Below are 16,155 nucleotides of genomic sequence, written 5' to 3'. Positions count from 1 at the left end.
AACTGACAGAGGCTCTCAGTAACTTCTATATGTAACTGCTCAGAAATAGCTTTTCCTTTGTGTCCTGGCCCTGTGATGTTGTTCATTGTATTTGTGTTTTGTGTGTTTTCTAGGTTTTTGTGGTGTCCCTTGCCCTTTTTCGGTGTTCTGTTTTCCCTTTTGTTTTCTTGTTCTCCTCCAACCACACCTGTCTTGTATGTTTAATTAGCCCAGCCCTGTTACCTGACTTCTTCCCCAGTCTGCCGTCCCTCCACACCTGCACCGCATCTTCCCAGTTAGCTCTTACCTCTTCCCACTATATTTTCAGTCAATCAGCTCCTTCCCTGTTTGTAGTGTTTTTCCATTCATTACTTCCACCTGTGCTTCTCCACCTTACTCCAACTGCACCTGATTCCCTTGTTAGTTTAGTTTGTATTTAGGTCCAGTCTTTTGTTCAGTTATTGCCAAGTCAAATGCTGAGTTTCCACTAATCTGCTGTTGTGTGTCCCTGATCCTGCAGTGTTTGCCTGTTCCTGTTGTGTTTCTCCGATCCTGCCATGTTTGCCTGTCCCAGCCAATGGTCCTGAATAAACTTCATCCGTTGATATTGCTGCCTGGCGTCTCGTGCATTTGGGTCCCCCTTCTCTGCTTCAACGTGACATAGGTACAGTGATTGTAATGATAGATGCCCTTTAATATGTCTACATGAGAACGTACTTAGTGTACGCTTGCTGTAGGCTGCATAACCATGGACGTGCAGGTTGCCAGTTCAGTTGCTGCTGAACGTTTGGTTTGGTAAATGCATAGTTTTTGCCACACATTGAAATAAAGACAGTTCCTTTGGAAATACATATATTTTTTTATCTTAAAACAATGATCTCAAGTCACCTGTTTAAAAATGATAAACCAGTAGATCCAAATTGATCCAAATTGTTTAAAATCCAAACAGTGGTGCAAATTTGATTTAACAGTGGATAGCCTGCTGTTGTTACAATAGGCTATAAATCAACGCTGATGTTCATAACTTATACACCACACAGGATACATAGAAAACATGTTATTGTATGGATGGATAAAATATAAATAAATGTACACCAACTGTTTAATAAGCCTCCTCTATTCTTCATTAATACTAATCAATGTCCTCAGTGTGTGTCTGGAGCCTGATTGGCTACGTCGTGTTTACAAGGAACCTGATTGGTCAAGCTTGAGTAGTCTGGATTCATTTGATTGGTCGTTTGCCTAGCTGTAGGTTAGCTGCTAGTCCTTCCGTGAGATGTGCGATTTACCGCACAAAAAAAAGTCACGATAATGGTGAGTAAGTTGTGGTAGTAGGTAGCTGTATATCAATAGTTAGCTTTAATGTTGTAACCTTTTTAGATAGCAGAGATATAAAGTATGACTAAAAAGCTATTTAAAACCAAATATCAAGAAACGTTAGCCCAGGTAACTTAACCTAGCCTAGCTTAGAAACTCAAACTTAGCTCAAAAACGTTAGCATACATTTACACCTGTGGTCTTCGCAGGTTCAGTGGGGAAGGTGATGCAGAGCTGCTGGGAGGGAGAGAAGGTGGAACAGGTGAGAGCTTTGACTGCACTGTGTTATTATCAAATATGACAAATACGTGTGATTTGATAGCTGTGAGTAGCTGCAATGTGTGTCATCTTTTGTGAGAAAATAACATTTGAAAAATTGTCAAAACAGGCATCAGAGGTTCAGATGGAGAAAGTGCACCTACAGCAGAAAGAGAGATGAGGAGGTAAGTTGTATTACAATCACACAGACCATGACATTGGTACAGTGATGGGTGCTATTGTGGAACATTTTGCCCATTGGCTTATTGAATTGTACCAAAACCACTCCACAGACATTGAAGAAAACCCTTTATAAGTTTTAAGTGTCCAACCTTTGGACATATTGGCCGTCCTCTCTCGAGCTCAGAGACACTCTGACAGCGAAGAGCGGCGGAGTATAACCAAAGAAGAGCAGCGGTGTGTTTACTGGGGGAACTACAGGTCACAGTCCCCTGTACTAGTACTGCTGCTAGGCACCGGAGGAGAGGCTGCAAATGCGTTGCTACCAATCAGACTAATCACAGCGTTGCGTTACTGCAATGTGCAATTACAGTTCTTGGGAGGTGCGCGCCAGGCTATGGCCGAAGTCATGCATCTATGCAGTACGACGTAGATTCAGTGCAGAAGCATAAATCAAGCTTTATTCCTCTTCTGTCTTTTTTGGCAGTTAACTATCAACCTTGGATGCACACATGGACCCATTCAAATAGGTCTGGTGTTTTGCTTAATGTCAACTGTTTCCATTGGCTTGGGAAACAATTGACCAGAGCTTCGTTGTGAGGATTTAGAATTGGGACGACTTCTTTGTATGTCGCACGGTAGCTACATCTAAAACAGCGATAAGCATGGAAGAGTTTGAAGCAACTATACAAGTTTTTGTAAGTCGACTTACAAATGAACTCTAACATCTGCATATTTTAGAGATTGTCATAATAAATGTCAGAGTAACTGCTCCTAGTAACAACTACTGAAGCCTCTGGGTTGACTTAAATTACATTTGAGGGCTCAGATACATCACATGCTACTCATGTATTATTACAAAACGAAGATAACTGCCCCCCAAGCAAACATGAGCACAATCTCGGGTTAAATGAATGTAGTAAAAGTGGAAACTGTAAAACACATTATCAGGCTTTTTGTTGTGGCGTAGTAAAGTAGGATTGAAGTGGACAGGGAGAAGGATCCGCTGACAAAAGGCACTTCACAAGTTTGTCATCTGTGTTAATCATTTATTACTAGTAAAGCTGTAATGTACAACAGGAGTGAAGAAATTCTCCTCTAGGGACAAATAGTAGTATGTTTAACATGTGCAGTGTGTTGTAAAATGAAACGGTAATAGAGATATTAGTATAGTATGCAGCTTAATGGAGAAATAATAGTGGACAGTCTACAGAGACATAATAAATGGCACTCAGTTCTGTGAGATGAAATTGGAAGATGTAAGTAATACGTTCTGTGACAAGAAATTACAGGGTTTTGAGTGAAGCGTTAAAGATTTGAAAAGCTGTAAGATTCTTGGTTTTCATGAGTCGAGCTGTGCATTTTCTTGCACTGGAAAAATGTGTGTGCAGATCTTTGTAGTTGACCTATTGATATACAATATCTTCCACAGCAGGGGACACATTTTTGGATTGAATGAATTTGTGAAAATACGCTTAAAGCTGTTGTGGCTTAAACAATAAATGTATCAAGATTACAGCATATTTCATATATTCAGCCCTTAGAGTCTTGTTTTTTTTTATTTTATGAAATACAGTATGTGCATATTATTTTAAGTCACATTTGATACAGGGCTAAGCTAAAAGCAAGACTGGTTAAACATGAAGTTAATAGCAGTCATGCATATTCTAGCATTTCTTCCACATATGCATACCCATTCAGCCGGAAACCACAAATGACCTCCAGTTGACTTCTTTAACTAGATAGCAAAGTCGATTCACTGGCAAATCTGATTTTGTGTTAAATGATATAAACCAGTCTCTTAATTAAAAGAATCATATAATAGTTGTTGATCTCAGCTGTGACTTGTTGCCCCTTTTTAACCATGATTGCTCAGGAATTGCTTTCGTTATTGTATGATCGTCTGCCAGCACTACCACTGCACTCGGTTAAAGTGAACCTTGCTGTTTGCTTCATTGTCTCATGAAGTCAACCTTTGCACTTGAAAAAGCTTAACGATAGTAAAGTTAATGTTGCCTTAGAGGGAATCATCATATCATTTACATTGCATTCAGATTCAGGGTGTAACGCTGAACGATGATCAGCAGAGCGGCATAATGTGCCATATTTCAGGGCCACTGAGCAGCTTGTCCAACTGACGGAGAGAGAGATAGAGAGAGGGAAGGAGACGGTGTGGTGAGAGAGAGAGAGATGGAGAGAGAGAGCGGAAAGGGAGGGAGGTAGGGACTGAGAAGTGGGGATAAAACCGTGTACACTGCATGCACATGTTGCCCGAAGAACAACAGAAAGGGCTTTGCTTTAAATGATTCAGAGCAAAGATTAAATATTTATTGAGGTGAAACATTCATGTATGCCTCATCTATGAACTCATTGCTGTGTGGCCATATTATATCATGGTCCTGTGTCTTGTGTTAGATATAAAAAAAATTGTGAGAGATTCCTCCTTTTACAAGCATTTATAAAGCCAACTGACTGAACTGCTTCATCTGAAATACAAAAAAAAAAACACATGTTGATGTTGCATTATGTATGCACACAAGCTGGGTTCAAGTGTGCAGTATGTACTGTATTTGATAGACTACAACTTTTTTAAATGCAACATTTTTGTGTTGTAACTGCAGTTTTGATGAATGCGAGGTAACAGTTCAGCTGCAGATATATAAATAATATTAGTGATGAAAGATATACATGTATATTTCACAGATAAATTATTGGCCCGATATTGGGAAATTTATACAATTGGCTATTTATTGATATTGTTGAAATTCTAGCTGTTGAATAGAGCCATTAATATGAAGCCATATTGCTTTTATTGACATAACAAACGTAGCATTTACAAACTTTTACACAGCAGGTGGCTGTCTGCACCCTGAAAGTTGGTTTGAGATCCACCACTAAACGCAGAGATGAGACGTTTCTTACAATGTCAGAGGGAGACGGCACGATTACAATTTGCAACAAATGTTTTTCAAGGGTTCAGCCCTTTTTGACACAACAGATCTTATTAGAGCTATGGGACATTAAATTATCCATCTTTGCTCACTACATCTTAGCCTTTCTTACCTGTAGGTGTTCATGAACTACAATTATGAGCTTCTTTTTAAAGTACAAAAATGTTAAGTATATTGGATATCTTATTGGTATCTGCCATATGAAGCAGGTAATTATCGGGTTAATCCGTATAGTGCATCCCTAAATAAAACTCTTCATTGGAATAAAATATTAAATATTAGAACACCTCTTCCTTTTCTCTCCAAAATTTTGGCTCAGATTACAGGAAGTCTTGTGTTTTTTAAAGATGGTAAGGGTGGTATTGAAGGCAAGTGAATTGAAGTGAAAACGAGGGGAAAACTTTCTTGTCATCATTGGCATATCACAGTAAGTCTTTGCATTGTTATTGAAGTGTTGACACAGGCCTGATTACACCCTCTTGCCATACACTGTGAGAAACATTTGATTATTTGTCTTGCAAAAAATAGAGCATAAGATTTTTGTTTTCTTCTGCTGGGTGGACGTTGAAATGAACCACAGGTGACGGGAGGTTTGTCTCGGAAATCCGCGGGGGTCCTGCAGCAGCAGTTGGTGTTGGGAAACCAAATTAAATCCCTATGGCTCAGGGTCATGGCAACAGTTCAGATGTTTATTGATTAAATGTCAACTGCCCAGGTGAATGTGATTCACAACTCAGAGGGGCCTAATTCAACAATCCATCACTAGTAGAGGAACATTCAAACCAACACATCATCACTGCATGTTTAGATCTTATGTTTTAATCCAATACGAAAAAGTAGCGATGGCTATTGTGCTGGAATAGCTGGGTCGGCAAAAATGCTGTCTATAAGTCAGACAGTTAGAATATCTGTAAAGACTTAATGTTGAGTCAGATAAATGTACAACTAAGCTTTGGTTCAAGATTATGACAAATGAGCTTGTTGTATGTTTCATGAGGCCACGTTTTTTTAACTAAGAGGAACGGTTTGGATTTTAGATTGACCAATGTGCATTTTTCATTATTTCCATTTGGTTTTTAAGAAGTCTTTATTAGCTCAATGGTCATTAAACCAAAGCTGCAATGATTAGTGGATTGTTTGATTAGAGTTGATCAACAAAAAATTAATCAGCACTATTCAGATTATTTAATGACATTGTAAACGGAATATTTTAGGTTTTGGATTCTTGTTTGGACAAAAGAAGCAATTTAAAGAAGTCATCTTGGAGAGTCAATCATTTCCAATATTTTCTCATGTTTTTTAAAACCAAACAATGGATGCTTAATGAAAATAGTCGTTAGTTGCAGCCCCATTCTCAATCGTAAATAGAGACTCTGTTAATATAATAGTATTCAGTGTGGAATTGAGTATTAGACAACAGAATGTAAGGTTAACTATGTGTCTGTGAGGACATGAATTGTTAGTAAACATACTGCCTAAAAAAGCAAGCATCCTTGTACAGTATATTATAATGATGTGTTAATGATGGTGTATTTCAGGCTGCTATGGGTACAATTTCAGTTAAGGAAGGCCTTCAGCCAGGGGACTGGCAGAGCAGTTTGCTGATAGGTGCAGTGCAACTGTAGTGGGGTATATTAATTTTGATCCAAAACCCTAAGGGTGACCCCTCACATGAGACAGAGCTCTGGCAGTCCTGGTCTTCATGCAGGCCATGAGCGTACAGTGACACATAACCTTGCCCTGTCACCACCCTCACCAGTGTGTCAGCCAACATTACTGTGATTGACGTTGAGCCAGCACTCAAGCCCTTCGAGATCTGAGGCTCTGTATAACCTCGCCCTAGCTGTGTACCAGGGCTAGGACATTTGGGGCATGGTACTGGATCATGATGCCATCTGTGTTTGTTGCCTGTACCTCTGTTAAACAAGGGCAAAAGTCTTTGTAACCTTGTTTAGATTGGAGCTTCATTCATAGTGTTATCTCAGCCAAAATGTTTTATTGTGAAGTCTGACTCTCTTACAGACAGACTAAAGAATAATTACTTGCACAGAAAAGTAACACGTTAACATTGTGCTTTAACTATAAGGGAAAATCTATATATTCTCACATTGAGGATAATCAGTGACAGGCAGGAAATGAAACAATATATTCTCTCCTTGAGCCATATCAACAGCTATAGCATCCTGTAAATGAAACAAACAGTGCAGGTCACCGTTTACAATAGAGATGAGTATGTAACTTATTTGAACAGTGATTCAACAGAAACTACATCACAGTGCAAAATACTGTAATAAGAATCTTGTTTTTTGGAGGGAGCTGATCATGACTTTTTTTTACAATCCTGGTTGCTAATTAGTTGTACGCACTTGAACTGTGACTTGAACCTCATCAGGTGAAGATCAAGTCACATTGTTGGTGTTGACGAATCGCTTAGTTAGGATAATTAGAAAAGCTAGAATAGAAGGTTGTCTTCAGGCTTGATAACAAAGTTTTGATCAGTGCCTGTAAATCACTATGTGTTGAACTACAGACTGCTTTGAGGCTCCTCCCCTGTGTAAGATATACCTCACCTAATAAAATGACCACTAGATGTGCCTGATGCATGTCAGCTGGTAACCCACCAGCTGAGGAATACTATGATGCTAAGACCTATATGTAGGTTACCTACAGAAGCTTGTAAAAGCCAAGGTAATTACCAGTCTGTTGGACTGCTGAGCTGTCCATCTGAGTTTCCTAATCATGATGTAATGCAGTTTTACAAATCTAGCAGCAAGCGTGTTACCAGCTTAGGAATGTTAGTGACTTCTAATCTTCTCTAATTTATTACCCCTGGCCTGTAAGTGACTAGATCAGTTACTAGCTTTGACATATCTGTAGGTATAGTGCCACCAGACTCTCATTAATCCTATTTCCTGCCCCTTGCACGCTTCATACACCGTAGCTAAATGCAAACATACTCATTGATCCTCTTACAAACTGCACGACAAAATGTAAATTACTTTTGGGTATACAATTTTGCATAACATGGCTGAATGATATACAGCATTAGTGTGACGTAATCCTTAGGTGAGTGTTGATGCTGAATGATGAATCAGGTCTGATGCCAGAGCTATCTAAGGCCTGACCGCCATGCACCTTGATGCAGAAGCATCAAGAGTCTAGCTTGAGTGGCAGCTGTAGGTTATGTGTCTACTTAACCTAATTTTATTACAGATGAATGCAACAGTGAAACTGTTCAAAACAGTCTCACCATAGTGCAAAAGGAAAAATATTCAGCTACATAATAGATAAGCTACAAGAAATTGTATTACATCTTATGTCACAAAAACAATTCAGCGAGTCTAACGCAAGAAATATTTGTGGCGAACTGCATGAACGCATGCTGATTTTTAACTGAGTAGACTGTTAATTCACGCATGTCGAGGTCATTTTTTCACTACACCTGCATGCAAACATTGAGTTGAAAGGGCTATAAAGGAAAAACACTCCCCATCTGTGAGGGGACTGTCTTGTAATGCTTGGTATCCTCAGAGCGAGTTCAAACTGCAGTCACGAGCGTCACTACCTTTGCTATGTAGCTGGGTAGAATGTGAGCTCCCTTGTGACTGTGGATTTTTTAATAATGTATGCCAGTTGTGTTCAGGCACTGCACTGTGGTTTTATGTCTTAGTTGAACCACCACATGAGCTCAACTTTCCTGCCATTAAATCAGCACTGACGACTGGGGAAAATGAGATGCATTGAAATATTGATCGTTGTATAGAAGACTGTACTCTTTATGCAGTTGTGTTACAACTGTGTAGAGTGGATAGAACATGTAAAATGCCATAATGGATCTGATGATTAAAACCAGAAGGATGAAAAAAAAGGAGATGAAATCTAGTCAGCTTTTTTCCGATCATCCTGAAACACCTTTATCTCATTTGAGAAGATCTGGTGACCAAAGGGAAGGAGGAAGTGTAAAAGATGAAAGAATATGTAAATTGTCAAATTGGTTTTCACATGAGAAAATATAGACAGTCAATGACCTCTGAATGAACTAAAGGATGGAAAAAGCGACATGGGGGAGGGGTGCTATAGAGCTAAACACAACATGATTTTAATCGCTGTAATCCTGACATACACAGGTCACTGACCCATTAAACCACAACTAATATAGCTTGAGAGTAAATCGAATTCCTCGTGATCTATAGAGATAAGATAAGACTCAAGTATTCAAAGGATAAAGACAAAAATCTAATTTACACAAAAGGACAAAATGGTCACTCTTGATATTATTATGTAGTGTTATACATGTGTGCTAGTTGTATCATGAACAAAACATAGTGGCACTCATCTTTCATTTCTAGAGGTACTATTCAATAAAGAGCAGTCCTGTATTAACCTTCTGTAGAGAATGCCATGACCTACTGATGAAGTACATCTCCTCTCCATTTGGTGGTCATCCACAGGGAAAGGGAACAATTAGGCCAAAAAAGGAAATGGTCAACATCAGGAAACAATGCACTGTTTCCAACTGTGCTTTCCCTTTGCCACTTTTTCAAGAAGACAATAAAAGAAGACAGGCAAAACTGAGAGTCAAATCGAAGGTTAATTGGAGCCAGAAAAATGTCAACCAATTTTACCGATCACCCACAAGGGATATGTAGCCCTTGGTGAAAAAGATGCTGGAATATCTGTGCGGCATATTAGCTTCCTATCCATAATGGCCTCCTGAAGAGAGTGATGATGACATCTTTTCAGCACTCTGTTCCCCCTCAAAGCATTTGTGTGTACACAAAAGACAAAGCGAGACTGTGTGTGTATTCGAGTATGTGTATATGTGAGGATGTGTTGTATGCTTTATGTCAAAGTCAGTATTGTTATTGAAGATGCAAGCTCCCTGGGAACCGACAGGTGTTGGCACCAGATCTCTGACACCTCTGTGGTCATGACATATCCATCCCCTCCAGTCAGTTTAACCGTAACACATTGTGGTTTAATAAAATCAACCTCTCTGCTGAATAATATAAACAGTGTGATATGGCCTGATATGCCTTATATGAAGTGCATTTTATTGAGCTTAACTGAAGACTTTAAAGCTATTTTGAAAAGCTTTCATCATGGCAGCTTTTTAAAACACACAGGTGTGAATTCAGCTGCTTGTGAAACAAATCGCCTCAGGTTTTTTTTTTTTTTACACACACAGCTGTTATGTTTGTAATGGGTTAACGTTTTCTTTGACCTGGACCAATTTCATGTACAGTATACTCTAGGACTGTAGTCCTAGTAATGGATGTAATGGAGTAATTGTAAAGATTGAATGAAATCCGTGTATCTGTTGAATAATAAGCCTTATATAATGTATAAAGTTTTTTGTTTTTGTTTTATAGTTTAAAATATTACAATATTTAGGAATTGGGAAAAAACCTGATATCTCTCAGGAAAAAAAAAACAACCCACTGCATTGACATTTACGACTGATTTGGTCCATTTCCATCACAGTGTTGTTAATCAAATTGATTAGCTCATGCAAATGCATGTTTATTGCAACCTTATTAAGCTGTGCTCTCCGGTACTTGGAGTAACCCATGCTACCACAAGCATTATATCATCCTGTCACACCCTTTAGTCGTTTTTGTGCCTTTGACAAAGGGCAACTTAGCCTTGATCTTCCTCACAGGACTACAGAGACTAATGATAATAAAAAGGATTACTCTTGGTATTAGAAAAGGTGCAGTAGTCCAGTCTTAATTGGTGAGTTCCCTTGCTAAGTTGATCTAGTCTTGAGGCTGCCAGTTAGTGAACTGGTCAATTAATCTTCCCGCTCTCATAATGAGGTGGGGGATTTCACATGGCTGGTCCTTCACACAAAGACAGACAATGTGCCCAAAGGATCTTCTGTCCCTGCACCAAGTGACCTGACAATTAAAAAATGTACCTCCCTACTTCCCCCTCCTCACCAGGTGGCAAATTGGTCTGACCCAGCTGCGTATCAAAAGGACTAACCATGACTTCAAATCAACTTCACAGGCACACAAAGGGGGGAAAGGGCAGTATCATCCATGAAATAAGATTGTTGTATTAAGACTTTTGGCCCCACATCATTCTGCCTTCCTCATTTTGAGGTAAATGAAAAGAGACTTGTTGGATCCTCCCTGCTGTGTGTCACAGTGGTTTGCCCTCTCAGAGGGGAAAAAGAAGCTTGACACTAATTTGATGATGCAGATGTGACAGTGGAATAAGCTAAATGTTTAGGGTTAAATGTGCTTGACCTTGTACTGTAGCAGGCTTTAAATCTATTTTGCAAGAAAGATGACAACAAAGAAGCCAGTCACAATAAAGACAAATAAAAATACACACTGGTCAAAATCCTGAGAAAAAATCACTGAGATGTCATTATTAAGAGGGACATATTTAATCCTGTTGTGAAATTAACAGAAAACAATAGTTGACGAGCAGATAGAAAATTGAATGTACATATGCTTTGAAAAAGTCATCCAAAAGTAAACAATAGTTTAGTCATACCACCATTTGTAACACAAGACCGAAACATACTGTCACTTGCAAAATAGATTGTAATCCATGTAAACTCAGCAGTAAAATGGGCCTATACTTTAAATATCTTGAACACACAAAGGGAAATGGTTTTGCTCGGCTGAATTGTGAAGAGGGCAGTTTTGAGCATTGGTGAGTAACAGACTGTTGGTTACAGCTCAGTGACTAACCATTATGACATTGTTTAAGTTCACTGTTGAGTGTCAGTAGCTACAATCCTCATTGATCCATGACTTTATCAGGTGCTGCCATGCAGAACGGTGGTACAAACCAGGAATTAGTTCACTCACTGCCTCAACCTGGTTGTTTGACCCCTGACATTTTGGACATTTTCTGCTAGAATTCAGAAACTACAGAATTTGACAGAAATACGTGTTTTGATGTCTCATTTTTTATAATAATAATAATAAAAAAAAAACATTTCAAGGAGGACTTTGCTTTGCTTCACTTACAGTTCAATTGAAATACAACAGGTCCCATATTTAACATTGAAAAACAGAATAACAATAAATAAATAAATAGTGGTGGCAGCTTTGACCTAAAGCCAAAAACAAATGATTTATCAATCAATATATAAATAGTATTGTGGTGTAGCTCGAAATGTATATTTTCATGGTCTTAATGGTCATTGAAAGTGTTGTTTGTTTAGGTGTGATAATGTTTTCAAAGACATTTCACACCACATGCATAAGCCACACTTTGGAACTTTGACTGAACAGTAACCTTTATAAGATAAATGTTAAATTACTATTAAGCGTACCTAGAGGAGAGTTGCCATAATTGTAAAATTTTTCACTTTTCACTCTTCTTTATTTTTAACCTACATATGTGTATAGTTACGGGCAAACTACCTCCATGTGTCTGATATCACAAACCACTTAAAGTTTATCAATAGAGAAAATGAGTCATGATGAATTCAACCAAAAGGGAATGCTTCCAATGTTACAAATGAAAGTGTTAATTTTAACTGCGTTAGCTACAGTTGAAACATAGCCAAAAACAGCATTAAACAAACAGTTTTCATAGCAAATCAACAGTATTTCAGTGTTTTGACGTTGATTTTATTCTAAGGATGTGATCAGATAATGTATGAATCATAATGATATTATTAGTACCTTCTGGCTACTCCAGTTGGTACATTGGTGTCCTTCCTTGTTGGCCGGTACAATGAATACACCTACTTGTTTAGCAAATTTGATACAAAGCAACCATCATCTGATTTACATAATTGAACAACATTTCACTGAATACTGTCCAATACGCTGCATTTTAGGGAGGCCCGTATGTAATTGCGCACTGACCCTGGATGGTCAAAATTGTAGGAACACCCCAAGTCACTAGGCTTCAGTCTGCTATGGCCTCTATTATATATGTTTACAAATTAATTAATCAAGCTGTGATCGCAAATCTAGGCAGTTACAAATGTATCATGTGTTACAAATGCGCCTCTGGTTGCGCCCATGTCTTTGGTTTTCCTTACAGTCTAGTACTAGCGTTCATGATGTGCAAAAAACTATGCACAACTATGCAACTATGCTAACTGATGAAAAACAAAACCATGCAGACAACTGTATGGATTTTTTTACTGTGCTGGCCACATGCCGACATGATGATGTCATGATGATATTAGTGTAACAAGAGAATGCATGCGTGTTACAACAGTAAAATGTTACATTTAAGGTGTCTCTCCCCTACTGTTTACCATTAAGCTAAAGTGCTAAGTAATTATAAAAGTAGTACAAGAGGAGAGTCATTCAGTCAGCAAAATTACTCATTAATGAAAGTTATATAACAAAATTAGCTAACATTTGCCACCATAAACTACTGGATATACCAGATGAACTAAGACTGCGGAGAGGAGGGACAGTTTTGCTGCGGCTCTGATGCGCCTTGGGAGGTAGTATCAGAGCCCCAGCAGAGGTGAGCCGGCATCTGTGTAAATGGAAAAACTGGAGGCACAGATCAGGGCAACTTATACGAGGAAAAAAATACTGCAGTTATACATAGAAAATCCTCTTTCATCCTGTCTGTCCTACTGACTCTTTGTCACATTTCTGCCCAAAAATGAATGGCTTTGATTATGTGACGCGATTCAGAACAAAAAACTTCCTAAACCTCCTTCTACTATTCTGTTGTTGTAGTTACTGTCTCTGGAAACTTGTATTGAAAAATGACCTTGACCGTCAGCCCTCCCGACTGAGACTTCAGTGAACTTTCCCCCAGAAAACAGCATCCCTCCCCGCGAGTGAGAGAGTCAGACAGGGTTGACTGTTTACTGATGGCGATTATGTAATTATGTAATTTTGAGTGAAAAACGTAACTTTGTCACTTTCCAGGGTGCGTGGTGTATCAGGATCTCAATCGCAACACAATATGGATGCATCCATATGATTATAAACGTTATGACGTGTACCACCACGCTTCTTTTGGATCCTGGTGTACTGTATGAATTGACACACTGGTGTGGCTTTTTCGCCGGAGCTGCTTGGTTCAATGTGCACAAACAAAGGCGGAGAAATGGCGAGCCTTCACTGTGCTGATAATGCGTCTCTGTGTGAAAAGGGCTAGTAGCAGCAGAACCTGTGAGTGCCCTGAAGTGAGCAGTGGTGCACATATTGCCAATGAATTCAACTTTTCTTTTGTAAAGGGAACATTGTGCTATTTCTTCTCTCTGGCTTGGTGTGTTGTACATAGTTACCAACAATAACCGTGCTATAAAATGTCCCAGAAAACGTATTTGACAGTAAACAGAAAGTTAGAGAATATAATACAGTATCGTCCATATATTGTTGATATCTCTGCTGAAATTATCTTATTGAAGATACATCCGTATATTTGTACATGTAGGTAACAAGAGCTTGAAAATCAAGAAATTCAAAACTAGGTTTGAGGTAATTAAGAAACCCTATATCCATTTCATAGTGTGTCCGTCAGAGAGTACTAACATGTAGATTTTTAGACTTTTAACCCTAACCCCACTCAGTATGTATCCTGGTCCAACAAAAACAAACAAAAAATCCCATAGGCATATGTTTATGCCATACATTTTTTGGTAAGGCTATAATTATGTCTTGCACTATAAGGCAGTGACATCCAAAAGTACTGAAAGAGACAGGAGGGTTGAATGGCAGTGTCTGTTTCTCAACCAGTAGGTGGTAGTCATATTACATCAGTGTTGTGTATTCATTCTAAAGGCGGTAAAAATGCTTTTAGGAGGGAAGCCATCTCTGCCTGGTCTGCATCTGTGCTGTGACAGAAATCTGCATCACTGTATGTCTCACCATCTACAACTTAACCTTAGAAATGCACAAGTAAATACTTTGATTATTCTTTTGGGAGATTTGAGTTTATATTCCTTGCAAAATAAAAAAAAAACTATCATCGCTAACTGAAGGTTATGCTCTGAGCCAATAGAGGAGCTTGTGCTCAATACAACAATTGACATTTGACATTTTGGTTTGAAAATGACAGTTAATAGAAATCCTGCACAGCTTACCTTTTTAGAAAAAAAAAATCTGAGTTTATACTTTGGATGCTGTGTAGTCCATAACATATACATATTTGGACTAGAATGTGTCTAAACATGAACTTGACCTTACTCATTTTCAATTTATGGTGACTGAATTGTTCAAATAGTAAAACCCCTGTGAGGGATGATTTAATAGTGAGAGTACCCTAAGTATGGGTCAAGATCAGAGTCAAGTTTTTTTGGCTCTGTCTTGTGGAGTACAGACTCCACCGAGAGTAATTATTTGTGGAGGGTTTAGGGCCCTGGGGGTGACGGAGTGGGCGGGAGGGGCAGAGGGTGCGCTGAAACGGAAAGCACGCCAGTCCCACTCACGGTTGATGCTCAGTGAATCTGAAAGGTCATGTCATGTTTTCTGGCAATTGACTCGATTGGTTTGGATTCTGCAACATAAGGCCGGGACAGTGGTGTGTGTGTGTGTGTGTGTGTGTGTGTGTGTGTGTGTGTGTGTGTGTGTGTGTGTGTGTGTGTGTGTGTGTGTGTGTGCGTGTGTTTATTTGTGTGTATGTGTGTGTTTCTCCACATTTGCTGGGAAATGTGCCTGTGGGTTATTTTTTGCATTGACCTTATTACCCTGCACAGTGACGAGCTTGCCACACTTGCTCCCTCTGACACAAACATATCTAGATGAGGATACTTTATTCGTTAATTGTTAACATCCATAAAAACCTTTTTAGATCATTTTGAAACATATTGACTTATTCACATTAATCCCTAGACTTGCATAATTTATCACAGAACTTGTAATGCCAACATTTTCATTAAATAACTAGATTTTAATAAATGCATGGATCTTGTCATCAGACATATCAGCAGAGAGATGAGAGAGAAAAGATGCTGTTTGTTTTGCGTGCATGTGTTGCAATCTCCACTTCCCTAAATGAACAGAGACAGAGACAGTATTAGCGCATTTAATTAAGGTTGATCACAATCATCAAACACAGACAGCTTACAACCAGAAGCTAGCTCAGACATATTGTACGCTCTGTGCTGCAGTCTTTAAGGATATATCCGCTGATATGGCTTCCGCCTTGCAGCCATTCTGTGCAAGTAATTTACCAGAACAATGTAATCTTAACCTCTCCCCTTTATTCATCATCTGGGAGGCTCAACTACCCAGCTATAAATAAAGAATCACCGTCAGCATCAGGAGGACTTCTATATATGGTGTGAAATGCACCAGTTGCTTTACTTATTGACACAATCGCGTAAAGAGTTTGTGTCTTATAAGAATATATCATAGTTATGGAAAAGCATATAATGAAACCACCAATAAAGAAATGAGTTTGTCCTCTAGGCAATAGCACACTACTTGCAGTTTTACCAGCTAATCCTTTGCCAGCCTTCACTCTGCCATGCCTACGCGGTTGACTCCTGCACTCCAGCGGATCGGTGGCAGAGGTCCAG

Source organism: Pagrus major, chromosome 8 (genome assembly GCF_040436345.1).
Source record: "Pagrus major chromosome 8, Pma_NU_1.0".
Lineage (NCBI taxonomy): Eukaryota > Metazoa > Chordata > Actinopteri > Spariformes > Sparidae > Pagrus > Pagrus major.
The sequence above is the reverse complement of the archived record's forward strand: the minus strand, read 5'-3'. Positions refer to the sequence as shown.